The sequence below is a fragment of the Eptesicus fuscus genome, chromosome 7, assembly GCF_027574615.1.
Source record: "Eptesicus fuscus isolate TK198812 chromosome 7, DD_ASM_mEF_20220401, whole genome shotgun sequence".
Classification (NCBI taxonomy): Eukaryota; Metazoa; Chordata; class Mammalia; order Chiroptera; family Vespertilionidae; genus Eptesicus; species Eptesicus fuscus.
This window is the reverse complement of record NC_072479.1, coordinates 97,058,530-97,077,223: the sequence shown is the minus strand read 5'-3', so window position 1 is coordinate 97,077,223 and position 18,694 is coordinate 97,058,530. Positions and strand designations below refer to the sequence as shown.

General features: G+C 44.2%; 1 pseudogene; it reads right to left on the bottom strand.

Annotated features, from left to right (window-relative positions):
- Positions 1 to 6,079: 6,079 nt before the first annotated feature.
- LOC103289096 (60S ribosomal protein L18a-like) lies at positions 6,080 to 15,569 on the bottom strand (annotated as a pseudogene).
- Between the last annotated feature and the right edge of the window lie 3,125 nt (positions 15,570 to 18,694).

Genomic DNA, 18,694 nt, shown 5'->3' with positions numbered 1-18,694 from the left:
TATAAAAGGCTTACGGTACACTTCTAGCAAGTTCCATTTGTAGATCTTCTTCAGATTCTATTTCAAGTAAATCAATTTTTAAAAAATTATGAGACAAGCAGGGAAATGAACACTGACTGGATATTTAATATTTAAGAATATTTTGATATTTAACATGAAAGACTATTTTAGGTGTCATAGTGGTTTTATGGTTATGTTTTGTAAAAGTGTTTATCTTTTTAGAGACATATTGAAATATTCATGGAGAAATGATATGATGTCTGGGATATGTGTAAAGATAATCTAATGTGGGAGACAGAGGAAGCAGGTTATAGATGAAATCCATTTCTCCATGGGCTGGATGTCATGAAGCTGGATGATGGGTACATGGAGGTTCGCTGCATTATTCTCTCTACTCTTGTGAATGCTTTATGTTCTCAATTACAAAATGTGCATGTGTGTGTGTGTGTGTGTGTGTGTGTGTGTGTGTGTATGTGTTTAAAGAGTATGTTTTAATGTTGCAGGTTATCAAACAGAGGCAAACATTTACTAGTAATTCAAGAAATGTAAAGAAATATACCTTTTTGGCCTATTGAATTAGCAACAATTTTATTTTTATGGTAATTTCTAAGGTTAGTGAAACAGACAATTGCATGCATTGTAGCAGGAATATAAAGCAGTAGATAAACACTTTTGGAAGGCAATTTTGTAGTATGTGGTAAGCATATTGAAAGAAACATTTCTACCCTGTTTAGAAGAGAGACATATTTTTTATGTCTGCACTCTTTAAATCAGTAATTTCATAGAATAGTTCCACAAATATGTTCATCGCACCATTATTTATAATGGGGAAAACACTAGAAACCAAACATAGGTCCAGAACCAGGTAAAATTAATTAGAGCAAACTATTATTGGCAATTAAAATGTTTTAAAAGTCTCAAGGCAAGACTTATGCTACAATAAATTGTTTTTCAAAAATAGAAAGAAACATTTTATGATTACAACCTATGGCACATTGGATTTTTCCAGAGGGAGGGGAGAAGGATAGATGGATGGATGCATAACAACGTGACATCGACCCTCCTCTCTTGGTGGAGTTTTGTATCGGCCCCTACCAACAACAGTGACAACCATACTGCCATTGGCTCCTCAGACTGGCTCCTAACAGACTCCTGCTGCTTCTCGTGAGGCCAATGGCCTTGGAATCCTGAACCAGCATGTAGATGTCTACCATGTCCTGTTGGAAAGACTGGCCAGACCCCAAAGACAGGGAGGAAGATGGCTCTGGTGTCACAGCTGCTTGAGTCTCCAAGCCTGACTCGTAAGGCAGAAGCCACTGAGAGAGTCCAGCCCAAGCCCCAGCCCGAGGTCACCACGTGAGTGAGCCCAGCCAGCACTACCATCTGAGCCGCTCCTGAGTCCCCAACCCGCAGATGACGCATGGCTGCTGCCATTTTATGGCACCGAGTTTTGGTGTGACTTCTTCACAACAATAGATAACTAATATATAAGTATATAAAATATGTAACTATACTGTATAAAGTAAAAGCAAAAAATACATTTAAAAAATACACACACAAGAAAATGATATCCCCAAATATTACTACTGATCATCTTGGGTGGGATTATGTGTGTCTGTTCTTCCTTCTCCTTCTTTATGAAGTTTTGGAACGATCATATATGTCCTTGAAAAACTGAAATTAAATTTCCTATTGAAAAGCATTTCACTGTGACTTTTGGGCATCCGGTTCCTTCAGTCAAGTTCAAGGGTTCCCACCAGGGCTTTCTGAGGATCACGTGCAAGTGCGTGAAACTAAATACAGCTGAAACCTTGAGGGGGACTACAGCCCATCTCATCCAGTCCTCCTTCCACCGCAGCTGCTCTAACTCTCCCCTAGGCATGCCCATGGAGTAGTAGTCCAGCTTTCTGTGAACTAAAAGTCTCCATGCAGAGGATTTATCCCATCTAGAGCTAGTTCTTTCCACCTTCAGGCTCCGATGACAGAAAGTCTTTCCTTCTAATGAACTGAAAAGTGTCTCCGTGGAGCTTCCGCACACTGGCCCTACTCATGAACTATTCATGAAGTCCTCGGCAGTGCCTGCTATGGGCCACTCATTGTTCTAGGCCCTGGGATACAACAGAGAACAAGGCAGACAAAGTCCTATTCCCAAGGAACTTGGATTCTTTTTCTTTAAATTGTATTTCATTTATTTTATTTTTTGTTTTGTTTTTTCATTGAGGAAGGGAGATGGAGAGAGAGAGAGAAACATCAATGATGAGAGAGAATCATTGATCGGCTGCCTCCTGCGCATCCTACACTGGGGATGGAGCCTGCAACCCGGGCATTGCCCTGACAGGGAATCGAACCCATGACCTCCTGGTTCATAGGTCAACCCTCAGCCGCTGAGCCACACCAGCCTGGTGGAACTTAGATTCTTAGTGGGGGAGATGCACAATTACTAAATATAATATAAAAACATAGAGTACTAACTACTATGAAGAAAATAAATCAAGGTAAGAAGTAGAGAATGAAGTGAGTATGGTTTTTAAAGCGGGTATTCAGGGAAGGCCACCCTGGGGAGGCGACCTTTGAGACCTAACTGAAGTGACAGAGGGAACCGTGTGAATATCTGAGGGGAGAACATTCCAGATGAAGGGGCATCAAGGGGGAAGTCCTGAAGCAGACACCTGCTTGGCATACCTGAGGAACAGCACAAAGGCCAAGATGGCTGAAGCGTGGTGAACATGGGGAGCGAGGCGGGAGAATGAGGTCAGGGAAGACTGGAAGGGCAGCTCATAAAGGCCTGGAAGGCCATGCTGAGGGCTGGGTTTTATTCTGAGTGTAATGGCAAAGCACTGGAGCTTCTCAGCAAAGGGATGACAGGAGCTGATTGATGCTTTCACAGTCTCGCCTGGGCTGCTGTGTGAGAACAGGAGGGGGATGGAGAAGAGGGAGGAAGGGAGGGCAGGTGGGAGGTGGCTGTAGCTGTCCAGGCAGCAAATGGGTTAGAAGTGGCTGCATTCTGAATGTATTTTATACATGGAACCAACAGGACTTATTGGATTAGATGCAGGTGTAAAAGTGAGAGGGGTGTCGGCCATAACTCCAAGTCTCTTTTAAACAAGCTATCTTATGTCAATGAATGTGTGTGTGCGATGGTGAGGACACACCTATGAACGAGGCATGGTCGGTTCCTGTACTCCCTGAAAGAGAGGGATAGACACATTCCCAGGCCACCTTAACACATGGGGGCCTAGTCTATTAGACACAGTAGTTAGGCTAAATGTTAAAATGAACATACTTGGGGACCCGGGAAAAGGGCAGCAGGACTTTCTGGAGGAGAAATACTCTTGTGAGGCTTGGATGGTAAGGGTTGGCAGGGGAAGATCTTACCTGGAAGCAGGAATCTGAGGGAGGTGTCAAGGGGAACACTAGGCACTGGGTAACCTAGGGCCTAGCGTGCAAGATGGGACACGGAAGGGAATGAGGCGGGAGAGGCCACAGAGACCCAACGGGGAAGAGTCTCGGCCTTTCTAAGGAGCTTGGGTTTTATCCTGAAGTCAGCGAGGGCCCACAGGTGGGTATGAAACTGAGGAGATCGGATGCGAGAGGTGAGCCTCAGAAAGATTATTCTGGCAGCCCAAGTATGGAGAAAGCAGTCAAGGTCAGACTGGAGGCCAGTGTGGAAGCTGTAAGAGCAGTCCAGGGAGGAAATGCTAACAGTAGATAGAGGCAAAGAAGCAGAGGGAAGATGTGTTTAAAAAATAGAAAATACAATGAGGGCAAAATGCTAAGTGAACTTAGACAGAGAAAGACAAATACTGCATGATATCACTTCTTTGTGGAATCTAAAGAAGAAGAAGAAAAAAAGCCAAACTCATAAATACAGGGGATGGGTAGTTACCAGATTGGGAGGTATAGGAGAAAGGGGTGAAGGTGATCTAAAGGTTCAAACTTTATAAGATCAATAAGTCCTGGGAAGCGATGTATAGCACGGTGCCTCTAGTTAACAACGCTGTGTTGCTAAGAGAGTAGATCTTAAAAGTTCTCCTCCTAAGAAAAAATAAAGTAACTATGTGTGCTGATGGATGATAACTAAACTTATTGTGATGATCATTTCACAATATATACATATATCAAATCACCATGTTGTAATATCAGATCACCATAACTTATATAATGTAATACATCAACTTTTTTCTTGATTTAAAATAAAAAAAAAAAAATGAATAGAAGGCCAAACGAGCAGGTCTTAATGACTGATTGGATGTTGGGTTGACTGAATGTGGTCTAGGATGGTTCCAAGTTCCCAATGTGGGTGGGAAAAGCAATGGGTGTACTTGGTATATCCAGTTTGGATTTCCTGAGGGACACACCCCAGTGGCTGGTTCTGCAGGCGGTCAGATATGGAAGTCTGAAGTTCAGGGGAAAGGTCAGGGCTGGAAATAGATACATGACCCTGTCATTTTGTCCCTTGGGGCTCTATAAGTCAAGTCTGATTTGCTTTTCAGATGGAGATCCTTTAAATACTTGAGGACAGCCGACATCTTTCAACTCCACCCCACTGAGCTGCCTGGAGGCTAAGCAGCCTTGGCTCCTCCCATCACCGCTCCCTTGAAGGGGGATCAAGCCTTGTGGTTGACACTCTTGCTGCTCAAAGTGTGGTCTGTGGACCAGCAGCATCACCTGGAAGCTGTGAGAAATGTAGAATCTCCAACTCATCCCAGATCTACTGAATCAGAATTGGCATTACAACAGGATTCTGCCCCTACCACCCCCACATCCCCCATGATTCTGGCAGGGCACACTGGACTCATATTGCCAGAGTTTGTATTCTGGCCCTGATGCTTATGAGCTGTGTGTGGGCAAATTATTTAACCTCTCTGTGCCTCAGTTTCTTTTTCTATCAAATGGGAATAATTTTAGGACTTATTCCATAGAGATATTATAAAGGCTTAAAGAAAACAATCCAGGGAAAGCACTTCATACAGTCAGGCACTAAGGAAGCGTGAGGTTATTAAAGAGGACACATCTTCAGCCTCCTTACTGTGCTAACCAGCCTTCTTGGAGTCGCCTCTACGTTGTCTATGCCTCTTTTACAGTAGATCACCCAGAGCTAATCACCACCACCGACTGTGGGTCAACAGGACTAGTTCATTCCAGATGCTCACTTTTATATGATAGAATAGAGCCAATAGCATATAAGGGCTAAGAATTGAGCTGGGGAGCCAGGCTGTCTGCATTTGAATCCTGTCCCTACAATGTAGAAGCCAGATGGTTTTGCACAAGTCATTTAACCTCTCTGTGCCTGCTTCCTCATCTACAAAAGTGAGATGATAACCCTACGTCATAGGGTTATTTTGAAATTTGCATGACTTAAAACAGTAGAATAGGGCTTGGAGCACATAAAGCATTCATTAAATGTGATCATCAGTGAAGTCTTCATAGGATGCACTGCACAAAATCATGATGTTTTAGAGGTCCAGAAAGCGTAAGAGATGTGCCCAAGACACACCAGTTATAGAGGTGGGGGCTCAGAAACCAGGCCCCTTGACTCAGGTCTGCGACCCCTCCTCACAGCAGGTACATCACAGGCTACTCGAACGGGGTCCTCATTGTGCACTGCTCAACCTGCACAGCTGTGTAGGGTAGACCTGCCCTTTCCGTATTCAGAGCATCAGCATCTAGCCTAGCCCTAGCCGGTTTGGCTCAGCGGATGGAGCATCAACCTGGGAACTGAAGGGTCCCAGGTTCAATTCCCGGTCAAGGGCATATACCTCGGTTGCAGGCTCAATCCCTGGCCCTGGTCAGGGTGCATGCAGGAGGGGTGCATGCAGGAGGCAACCAGTCGATGTGTCTCTCTCACATCAATGTTTCTCTTTCTGTGTCTCTCCCCCTCCCTTCCACTCTCTCTAAAAATTATAGGAAAAATATCCTCTGGTGAGGATTTAAAAAAAAAAAAGAATCTAGCTGCCTACACATGGGGTGTGGAGGGAGAAGGACGCCTACTGTCTATACTCACAGGATTTTTTGTTGTTGTTTTTTGGTTTTCCCAAGGAGTTTATTTGGGCAGACCAGGGACAGGCAGACCCTGCATCTAAAAGAAGGTATTGGGCCTCTTGGTGGTGAAGCCTGGCTTGTGCTGGAGACGAAGGACCCAGTGAGGCAACAGGAACTTGATCTTGGAGTCGTGGTGCTTGAAGGCCAGTGGGCACTTGCTGGCCGAGATCTCCTTCCTCCACCTTTATTACCTGGATTGAGCAGGCCCCCGTGTCTTGGTAGCACCAGGTGATGGCAGGTCTTGGTACTCCCGGTCGTGTTGCAGGTGCCCCTGTGGGAGTCGTAGTGCAGCCAGATGCCAAAGTCCTTCAACGGGAGGGGCGATTTCTCGAACACCTACTCACAACAGGCGATTTCCCCTGAAGATTTCCTCATCTTCTCCAGTTGAGACACAAAGTACCAGAAGCCGGACTTCGCAAGGACGCGGTCAGGTGCAAAGATGAGCATGCGGCAGAGGGGCGGCTGCTGCACCTGGGGGTGGGCAGGCAGCACCCCACCACCTTGTACTGGTGCACTGTGCCCGGCCTTCATGGTGTTCTCTCCGCGTCCCCGCCCCCCCCTCCCACCCCAAACGCTAGACTCACAGAATCCTAATGTCTTTGGATTCTGCTTCAGGTCAGTGGTGAGTCCTGTAATTATGATTTAAGTGCAGAGTTAATTTCAGTGAGCAATCATCTTGACTTTTCCCCCTCCCTATTGCCTTAAGTCTTGAAAAAATGTTGACGGTAGGGATTTTGTCTGGGAACGTGGTGCTGAATGTATTCATTTCTTCACCTTCTGTAAGCGCCAGCAAAGTGGCAAAGGCATTATCGTCTCTTTTTTGGTCTGGTGGTGGGCTGGGGTTTTGCTGTGTGTGTGTTTGATTTGCTAACTCACCACCAGAAGCAGGGTGCTGTGCCAGGGGCAGTGGGGCAGCCATGAGTGGGTGTGACAGCAGGACTGTGGATGTCACATTCTGGTGAGCATCCGAGTTGTCCGTCCCACACCCTTCTCCCAAATCTGATTCAGTCGGAGAGTATACGGTCTAGGAGCCGGCATTTGGAGAAGCAGGTGAGTCTCACGGAGAGCCTTCATTCGAAGAAACACTGCGTATAGTGAGATTCAGAGAATAGTCTTTGGGGTTAGATCAGGATCGATGTCCTTGTGAGATCTTAACTTCTCTAAGCTTTGGTTCCCCTTAGCATGGGCCAGTCATGGAAGCCGCCTCACGAAGTTGCTGTGAGGACTGATGAGATAAAGCACACAAAACACAAGCTTTGTGCCTCGACAGTCTGTGAGTTCAGGAAAAGTAAACTCCCTGTTCTTGAAAAAGCAGGGCAGCCTTTAGGTGATAAGCTCAGATGTTGGAATCCAACAGAACTGGTTTCAAATCCTGTTCCTCCATTTACTAAGTATGTGACCTTGGTTTCCCATACTATTAAAAAACAAAACAGCCCTGACTGGTTTGGCTCAGTGGATATAGCGTTGGCCTGTGAACTGAAGGGTCCCAGGTTTGATTCCAGTCAAGGGCATGTACCTTGGTTGCGGGCACATCCCCAGTAGGGGGTGTGCAGGAGGCAGCTGATCAATGTTTCTCTCTCATTGATGTTTCTAACTCTCTATCCCTCTCCCTTCCTCTCTGTAAAAAATCAATAAAATATATTTTTTAAAAAAGAAGAAGAACAGGACTTATACAGTGCTCTATCATGTCGTTGTAAGGATGGAGACAACAGGAGTCCAAAGCCGAACACAATGCCTGGTATAATCACTAGTGCTACCCCCCAGATGTTTCCAGCTCTCCTCCTTCCAGGCACACCATAGAGCTGTTCCATCCCAATATGAAGTGAGGTGTGACCCTATGACTTGCTTCGGCTAATGGGGTGTGAGGAGTGTGGATATGGCACTTGTGGGCAGGATCTGCCTCATCCCCTCCTCTGCTGGGAAGGCTGTGGGAGCACAGGTCGTGATGGAGCCTCTGTCAGTCTAGATCCTGAGAGTCTATAATATAGACTCTATATGGAGCAGAGGCTGCCTGATGACCTTAATGGACATGTGCAATGAGCTGGAGGGTGGGGGGACTTTTGTTATGTTAAGCCACTGAGATGCTGAGGTCATTTGTTCATGCAGCATAAACTAGCCCAGTGGTCGACAAACTCTTTAGTCAACAGAGCCAAATATCAACAGTACAACAATTGAAATTTCTTTTGAGAGCCAAATTTTTTAAACTTAAACTTCTTCTAACGCCACTTCTTCAAAATAGACTCGCCCAGGCCATGGTGTTTTGTGGAAGAGCCACACTCAAGGGGCCAAAGAGCCGCATGTGGCTCGCGAGCTACAGTTTGCTGACCACTGACCTAGCCCATCCTGCCTAATACACCTGGTATATAGTAACCTCTTCAATTATTACCAGCCATGATTATTATAATCTTTGTCTATCAGTGGCTAACAGCTTATGTAGAGCAGAAGAAAGACTTTAAAAAATGAAATGTTAAATAATAAACTTTCATTGCCTATGAGAAGTGCAAAATATTCTAGAAGGCAGTGAAGAGAAAGAGATTGTGGCCTGCAATAATTAGGAAAGGTCTGGTTTCATAAAATGCAAATTTACTGAGACTTTAATTTTTGTTCTATCTAAAGTAAAAAGAAATTTAATTCCTGATGTGTCTTGTCATATAACCTGGACCTTGAGTTCTTAGGAAGAATCTTGAATTAAAAAGTTAAGCAATTATAGCCACCAGGGCCTCCCAGAGTATTACCTGCTCTTATTAAATCTCAATTTCCAAAACAGATGTCTTCCATTTAGGCTTTTCATTAATGGGGGGAAAAGAAGGAAGGAAGGAGGGAGGGAGGAAGGAAGGAAGGAAGGAAGGAAGGAAGGAAGGAAGGAAGGGAGGGAGGGAGGGAAGGAAGGAAGGAAGGAAGGAAGGAAGGAAGGAAGGAAGGGAAGGAAGGAAGGAGAATGGCTGTGGGATAAATAGGTGTTTTGTCCTTTCTTTTTTCTACATATATGTTTTTATTGATTTCAGAGGGGAAGGGAGAGGGAGAGAGAGATAGAAACACCAATGATGACAGAGAGTCATTGATCGGCTGCCTCCTGCACACCCCACACTGGGGATTGAGCTTGCAACCCAGGCATGTGCCCTGACCAGGAACCAAACCGTGACCTCCTGGTTCATAGGTCCATGCTCAGCCACTGAGCCACACAGTCTGGGTGTTTTGTCCTTTCTTACGAATGGCATTTCTCCCCTGGTTTGACGCTCGCTGGGCTCTTGTCTGCTATCCTAGGACCCAAGGAGGTCTAGGTAGTAGGACCTCATGAGAACGCGGCAGCGGGGGAAGCTGTGGCTGTGACAGGGACCACAGCTTCCAGCAGCAGACGCCAGCACGAGACACCAAAAACCGGGTGGGAGCAGCCGGAGCCCAGAACCTCAGAGCAGGGTCGCCTCTGTGAGCGGAGGGAGGACACCGAGCATGTGCAGAGACCTCTCCCCACCACCACGGGGCTGCCTCAGCTCCCGCTTGCACCAGATGCCATCCTAGGAAGGGGTAGTGTGAGGAGGGAAAACACCCACGACAGAGGTTTGAGCTCCTAATTGATGAAGCAAACTGATGAGGTAAACTGAAAGAGAATTTCCCCAGAGAATGAGAACTCCGGAGTCAGGTGGGATGAGTTTTAGAAAACTAAAGCGCTATGTTTCACACCTGAATAAATGTGATCCCACCATACATTTACTTATCATCATATGCAGTGGCATTACGATGCGGATACGGTCCCCACATCCGAATAAGCCTGGAAAAAACGAACCCACCAGCCATGTGGCTCTTTTCTTGCAAGAAGCTAAGAGAGCATTCACCCATTCGGTAATTCTCAAATTACATCAGAATCATCTGGAAGGTTTGCTGGAATAGTGATTACTGGGCCCACACCCAGAGCTTCTGATTCAGTGGATCTGGGGTGGGGTTTAGAAGGTGCATTGCTAACAAATTCCCAGGTCATGCTGACGCTGCTGGTCCCAGGAACCCACTTTGAGAACCACTGCACTGATTCATCTAAGTCTGGTGTTCAACTAGGTCTTCCTTTCCATGGTTTCTCCAATCGATATTAAATACTGGCCGGTGACAGACTATACAACGTAGCTGCAGCTATTGCATAATCCTTGGTCTCTGTCATCACCACTGACACTAGCATTTGCTAGGAGCCAAGCACTGTACTCGGTGCCTTATACAGCTGATCTCGCTTAATCCTCACAAATACCATTCCTCCATTTTCCAGGTGGAAGAACTAAGGCTTCTAGAAGTCAAGGAACTTATTCAAAGTTGTGGAGCCCCCAGTGGCACACCTGAGTCTCCAGCAGGGCAGCCGGACCCAGAGTCCAGTTTCTGCACTCGGTCACCTGAACGATGCCCTTGATAATGGGTTAAAATTGAGGGGGCTATGGAGTTTCTGAATTGATCAAACAAAAACAAAACCATTGCCTGGCCAGCGTTGCTCAGTGGTTAGAGCACTGGCTCTTGCCCTGTAAGGGTCTTGGGTTGGATTCCTAGTCAAGGGCACATACCTGGGTTTTGGGTTCGCTCCCTGGCCCCGGTCAGGGCAGGTTGGGGCACGTGTGAGAGGCAACGAGTCAATTTGTGTCTCTCACATCGATGTTTCTTTTCGCTCTCTCTTTCTCTCCCCCTCCCTTCCTCTCTCTCTGAAAAGCAATGAAAAAAAATATCCTCAGGTGGATATTTTTTATAATTTAAAAATAACACACACATTGAATATAAAATCCTCCGTTTTAGTTGTCCTTAAGCCACCTTAGACCCTGGCACCTTTCTGGGCATGTTTCTCCATAGCGTCTGCCCTGCCACCATTTCACTTACTTTTAAGCTCTTTCCTCTCCATCGCCCGCCCCAGAGTTCCTGTCCACGTCCTATCAGAGAGTGTAGCTCTCTCTGTTTTCTTATGTTCTCATCCACCCCTGGTTGGGGGTGGAAGGGGGCACAGGAAGGAGTATTTGTTTGCTCACTTAATTACATTTTGCTCAGCAAAAAGTGACCTCCTCTAGAGAGAAATCGTATCACTTTTTGTGATACAGAAGTGCTGTCAGCAGTTGTGTTTTAAACGGTAAGGTTTATTTTTTCTGTTTGAGATGCATGGTTTTAAGTTCACCTTCGTGTGTTAACCCCGAAGGGTATTCATCAGTCTTCCTTAGCCAGCCCCCCTGCCCACGTGGCACGTGGCCTCAGCAGTGTGAGCCAGCCTCAGACCCAAAGGTTAACTTCAAAAGTGCTCGGCAGAGCCATGCATCACATTAGCCAGCGGCCGAGAAACCTGCTCCCTAGATTTTCTCCACAGGAACTTCCGATCCGGGTGTTACATGCAGCAGGACCAGGTAGTCGTGCCAGTCCATCTGAGCAGAAGAACGTGTGTGGTCTTGTTCCCACGCCTGACTCAGCGCTGCTTCCTGGGAATGGGGGCGGTGGGGGGGAACCTGAATGGAAACCCCACTGCTCCTCCATCTCTTTTTCCCCTCAGGTCAAGGACAGGCTTCCCAGCTGGGCCCAACTCAGCACAGGGTGGGGAGGTACCTTCCCAAGGATCAGCTGGATTGTGCCGCAGTGGCAGGAGGCTAGTGGGGGAGGAGGGGAAGCAGGGAGGATAGGAGTGGAGGGAGAGGGAGCCATGAATGACAGGGTAGCCACTGGTCAACCATGGTGGTCATTGGTTAATACTGGGCTTCCGAGCAGAGCCTTTGCACCCTCCAAGACAGAACTGATGATCAACAGGCACTTGCTCTGATCTCAGTCACATCCTCTCATTTTTTCATACCTATTCTCTCTTTCCTATTTATCAAAGAAATGCATGCCCACTGGAAAAAATAGGAAGAATATAAAGGAATCAAGATCCCTCCATCCAAAAGTAATCACTGTGAGCAATTTTATGTATCAGCTTTCAGGTATTTTTCACATATCTAAAATAAAATTGCATCACCCTGAATATACTATTTCACAACCTGCTGTGCTTTTTCTACTTCACAATAAATTGTGGAGCTCTTTCCATGCCAATTGATTCACATCGACACCATTATTCCTGGTGCTCCATTATATGGCAGGCTATTATAATTTATTTAACAGTCCCTCTTGTTAACTCAGCGCTGGTCCAGCGTTCTTTTCCCTCCCCATTCCCAACCCCCAGCAAACTAACGTATAGCCATTTTCTCCCCACAGCTGTTACTGGTTCTGACTCTCCCCCCACCCCCCCTCGCCCTGCATTGGGGCTCTGAGGTTTTTCTACGGTGCCTCCACATCTTACAAGCTCCTTGCAGGTGGGACCATGCCCTCTAGACATCTGCAATTCCTACAGCCTATACAACATGGCCAATGACCAACAGACGGACGGAGGGACAGACTGACAGCCACCCCAGAAGGAGTATTTGCTCTTAAATCACAGCTCTCCCCACCAAGAGCTTTCCCGCCTGTGCTTTATGCTCCCTCCTCCCTCACACACATCCTAGCACGTTCACTCCCACGCTCCTGTTCTCCTTAGTCTAACTTCTACTGACACACATTCCAGAATGCTCCCTCTTTTTCTTTTTTTTAAATTCATCTTTCTTGTTACAAGTATTACGGATGTCTTTTTTCCCCCATTGGCCTCCTCCACGCCACTCTTGCCCCCTCCCCAGCCTTCACCGCGCTATTGTCTGTGTCCATGGCTTATGAATATATGCATGTAAGTTCTTTGGTTAATCTCTTCCTGCCCTTTCCCCTCTGAGATCCGTCAGTCGGTGGCCTGTTTCCATGTCTCTGGATCTATTTTGTTCATCAGTTTATTTTGTCCATTAGAATCCACATGTAAGTGAGATCATGTGATACTTGTCTTTCTCTGACTGGCTTGTTTTGCTTAGCATAATGCTCTCCAAGTCCCTCCACGGTGTCTCAAAGGATAGAGGTCCTTCTTTTTTTACAGCTGCGTAGTATTCCATGGTGTCTCCCTTCTCCACCCTCTCTTTTTTCTTTTCTCTTCCTTTCCTCCACACAATAAACACACACACACACACACACACACACACGTACATCCCACCCCCATATCCTCTCACAATCCTGGCTCTGTTGCTTAGCAGCTTTGTGACCTTGAACAGGTCATTTCCCCATCCATAAAATAGGAAAACACTCCAGGCATGCCTGGAAGAGATGGCCGGTTCCGTTCCAGACCACACAATAGAGTATCCCAAGAGAGCCAGTCATAGGTATGCCTGTATCTGGTTTAGGATTATTGTGAAGCTAGAGGTCAAGATGGTAAAGTGCCTGAGTTCTCAATAAATGGTACTTGTCGTTATTATTCAAAACACATCATTATAAGAGCCAATGCAAGGAGGACTCAAGTGTTGGGCCTCAAGCGCTCAGCTTCAGAGCTGCCAGCATTCCTAAGTATCACCCAGTGTGAGAGAAAAGGCAGTTAGCACAGTGATTAAAAGTTCAATGGGGAGCTGGAAAAGGACAGATTGTAATGCAAAAGAGTGGCTTTCGTGGGGCTGGGCTCAGGTGTCATTTTTTTTCCTGTCCTAGAATAAAGAAGAAGGGCATTTCACGGGCATTGTAAATTGTGTAGCTGATCAAGTCTCCTTCTCGGCCTTGACTGCTGGCAAACTGGAAGCCAAATGTGTGGCTTTACATATAACAACATGGCCCTTTTGTATCTGCCTCGCTCCTGACTGTATCTGATATCTCTAACATGGCTTATTTTTTCGCTTCTTCTAATTTCTGTTCACTTGTGGTATCCCATGGATTCCTATAAGCTGCTTAAATTTCCTCTTGGACAAAGAATGAATAAATGGATGGATGAATGAGTGAATGAATGACTAGAATCAGAGAAGAGGATCTTAGAAACCACGTAAAACTCAATTCAGGTGTCTCCCCTGCAACATCATCGGCAGGTGGTCAGTCCAATTGCCTCGTCTTGATGTTGCAGTGATTAGAAGCTCACCTCCTGGGAAGATAGTCCATTCCAGCTTTACTATAGAATATTGTGGCTTATAGAGAGTTGATGTGTTTCCTTATAGGAGGCAATATTTTTTTTTATTAAAAAGGCAACAGAAGGAAAGTAAAGGTATAAGAACAAAATGGAATGAGGTTAGTTTTTATTCTCAGTGAATGCATATTACTTCCAAGTGATCTCTTCAATCTTTTCTAAATACTCACAAACCATCTGTTTGCAATTCTGCCAGAACTCAATTCAAGACTTAACTAACTCTGTTTTGTCAATAAAAAATGAGGTATACATCAAGAAAGTGAGAAGACAACCCACAGGATTGTGTGAAAATATTTGCAAATTATATATCTGATAAGGGATTTGTATCTAGAATATATAAAGAACTTTACAACTTAACAATAAAAAAGCCGAATGAATAACTCACGTTAAGGTGAATTAAGGAGCTGAATAGACATTTTTTTCCAAAAAAGATGTACAAATGGCCAATAAGCAGACAAAAAGATGCTCAACATAATTAGCCATAGAAAAATGCAAATTAAAACTACAATGAGAGACTACTTTACACCCACTAGGATGGCTATAATAAAAAAGACAAATAACAAGGGTTGACAAAGGAGGAGAGAAATTGGAAGCCTCATACATTACTGAGGAATTGTAAAATGATGCTGCTGTGTTGAAAACAATCTAGCATTTCCTCAAAAGGGTAGAAATAAAGTTACTGTATGAGCCAGCAATTCTACTCCTAGGTGCATACCCAAGAAAAGTGAAAACATATGTACACATACACACACACACACACCCCCAAAAAAAAAACCCTTGTACACAAATGTTCATAGCAGCATTATTCATAACAGTAGAAACAACCCAAATGTTCATCAGATGGTGGATAAATAATATGAGGTATATTTACATAATGGAATATTTTTCAGCAATAAAAAGGGCTGATGTATGGAAACATGGAATGACCTTGAAAATAGAAACTGTGTGTGTGTGTGTTGCGGGTGGAAGGAGACAGTCGCAAAAGACCACATAATGAATGCTTCCATTTATATGAAACATCTACAATAGGCAAATACAGAGAGTAGATTAGTGGTTGCCTAGGGCTTGGTGGGTAGAGAGAGACAGGGTGTTTGGGGGGAAGTCAGGAGTAACTATTAATGGTTATAAATTTGCTTTTTGGGGTGATAAAAATATAAAAATTGCCTATTTAGTATACTTTGGGAGTATACTAAGAACCACTGAATTATGTAAATTTTATCTCAATAAGGATGTAAATCTAAAAATGAGGTGCAGGTGGTGTATCAATCTTTGTTCTTTGTTGCAAACTACTAGTGTTGGTAGTTTAAGCAGAAAGGGAATCTATTAAAGCTATCAGGAATCTCAAAGACTCTCCAGGAGGGTTAGGGTGTCAGTCCCAAACCGTACCTTGGGGACTCCTCCAGTGAAGCCACCACGCAGCACAGACCCGACAGCTCGCACTGATGAGGTCTGGAACTGGTGCCAAGTTCCCCTCGCTGCTACTGGCCAAGAGCTGGACATCTTTGTCTTCAGGGTTTACACTAAACGTCCTCATGATACGCTCTCCTGAAGAGAAGTCTGGAGGGAGGCCACCTGATTGGCTGAGGGTAGGTCACATGTCTGCACCTAAGCCGAAGAGGAGGCTGAGAACGTGAGTTCTAGCTTCTGTCTTAAGGGGCAGGTTGTATAATGTGAGAAATGCTTCAGTGCAAAGGAAAGGTGTTTCTTTTTATCCTCCTTTTCTGCTTTCCATTAGATAGGATACATGTTATTTTTTTTCTGATTTAAAGGTTATATATTTCTATTTTTGTTATGATGGTTGCATTAACTTCAGACCCATTTGTAGCTTTCTTTTTACAACGATGTGCTGCAGACAACTCGGGCACATCTGTTCTCACTTGGCATTCACTGGCTTCACTTTAGGAGCTTGGAATCTGTGATGATGGGAGTACTTACAGCACAGAAATGATCAGTCAAATGCTACAGATCAGCGAGCTCCTCCCTCCCCAGAAGCGGTTGTTAAACATTTACTAGCATACCGCTGTCTTTCTCCCTGTTGATAGCTAAATCGTCACTGCAAAAAGCATTTTAGTTCAGTCCTGCCTAGTGTGGGACCCATGGGCCTATGCTGGCCTTCAAAGTGATTATCAGTCTGTAATAAATAGAGAAGTTTAAAGTAATGTACAGCAATTTGGAATTGTTGTGCCATCCAAATGCATTATATATATATATATATATTTTTTTTTTTTTTTTTTTTTAATATTTCACAAAAGCATCAGTCTAGGATGGATTGAAAATTTAAAACTGATCCCTCCTCACTGGTGGTATGAGAAGTACTGTTTTAGCCACGCTCATTGTCCTTTGTTCTGCATCTTTCCCCCTCTACAACAGGTATGGAGATTATCTTCCCAGGCTCTAAAAGTCTCATTATCTAGTTGTAGAACCATTTTTCATCAGCTTCTTACCTCTTGGCCCTTAAAAATTGATTCCGATGTCTTTGTTCAGGTCCCACTGTTCTGACTTCTTGGCAGCCTCCTGTCTTAACTGAGTTAAAAACAAATTTTAAAAATTCACATAGATTACTAAATATTTCTCTTCCCCTTTCCCATATACAGTATAAAATCAAAATGGATATACACAAACTTACAACAATGGCTATTCTTGGGTGATGAGACCAAGAGTGGAAGTTGTGTTCTTTGGCATATCTGAATTTTCTACAATGAGTGTGTATTACAAGAGAAAAAAGAAGTCCAGGCCATATCTCCTGAGTTTCAAGGACTTTTCATAGATTTTCCTTCTTATTTCCTTGTTCCCCTCTGAGTAATGCTGAATGAACTTCAGCAATTCATATATTATTCCTGGAAGTTCTCAGGACGCTATCATAGAAATGTTGCTTCGATGCTTTCTGATATGAAATCCCTGTCAGAGTGGTCTGCAACACCGAGCTGTCAGATTAAGTTGTGGTTCGCCCCTCCTCCTCCAATTTCCTGCCAAATCCTGCAGTTCCTGCATTTACTGAATTTACTGGGACATTATTCTAACCTTGATTTTCTGAAACATCATCACTGCTATTCCTCAAGGAGGGTGTGATATGTGCATTCAAGCGTGAGTTCTCTCTCTATGAGGCAGGGATCATTCTGAGCTTATCCCAAGCATCTTGAGCACAAGGCTTTGTGGGAACTATCCTGGTTTGTGGTCAGACTTTTAAGTATTGCAAGATAGTAATGAATGCCTGGCATTTCTATAGAAATTTTTACATCCAGAGGATTTTAACACATATAATATCATCTCGTCCTATTCTCAAGATCCTTGACGTAATAGTAACTGGGGAAATTTAAATTAAATCCATAGTGTGGTAAGATTTTTGCCTATAAATTATGAAAGCTTTATTTAATATTATTATCCAATCCTGGGAAAAATCATAAGGAAATTGGCACTCTCATATACTACCAACAAGAGCCTAAATTGGTATCATCTTTCTGGAGGGCAATTCATCTCTCTGTATCAAATGTATTAAAGATGCATGAACAAGAGAAACTTTGGCTAGGGAAGAGAGAAGAGGCAAGAAAATTCTCTCTCCCCCTCCCCCCAAAAGAAAACAATAAAACTGAACAAAATTGTTAAAGAATGATCATTTCAGAGGTCTGGAAATTGACCAAAGGCAAACAGGAAATTGAAAACTATTCATGAAAAATTGCTGAACTTTGGGCAGGAACAGAAGAAGTCTATGGCATTCTTCACACACACACACACACACACACACACACACACACACACACACGCTGAGGTAGATATTATTGTCCCTGTCATTTGGAATAATACACGTTTGGAAGAAAAACTGAGTCACAGGTTAAGGGACAAAGTTACATTATTATTTCCATTGTAGAGATTGGAAAATAAGAACTGAGCGTCAGAAAGGTTGAAGTATGGCAAAATCACACAGCCAGAAAGACGCAGAACCAGAACTGAAACTTTTCATGAGAAGTCATCACTGTTACGAGGTCGGATCCAGAATGTTCTGTATTGTTTGTGTGCTGACCCTCTTTGGAAGTGAGGAAATAATAGCTGTTGGCACCAGTGGATTTATTTTAGTGCCCGTAGCAAGAAGCACAAGTTCAAAGAAAGGGTGTGTCCCTTCCAACAGCTTGTCCAGTGGGTGTTTGGCCTACTTTCTCTCCTCCTGGAGTTTGGTTCTTTAAAAAGGTGATTTTTCTTTCTTTCAGATTTAGACCTTAATTTGGATTTTAGTAAGTGCAAGCCACAGTGCTCTGCTCATGTAAAGGGCTTAATATAAATGGGTCAAGTGAATTTGTTTCACATAGATTCTGGATTTAAGGCAAAACCAGCAACTTGTTAAGCATAAATGTAAAGGCCCATCCCTTCGAGAATCCAAATGCTCCAAGCGTTGAAATGCATGTTTGAGTATGTCCAACACCTTACAATGCCTTTTAGGAACCAGGCACTAGAATTATGTCTACGCCCATTGTGATCAGCCAGAGGAAGTTACAACAGGTAGTAGTTGTTCATGAATCCAGGGTTGTTTTTACAGCTGCCAAACGCAGAACACACAGCAATAATAATAATACCGACTTTTATGCCAGACATTGATTGGTCTTAGTACTTTCTATGCAGAATCTTAAGAAATCCTCCTTCCCATACCCTACAAAGTAGGTACCACTT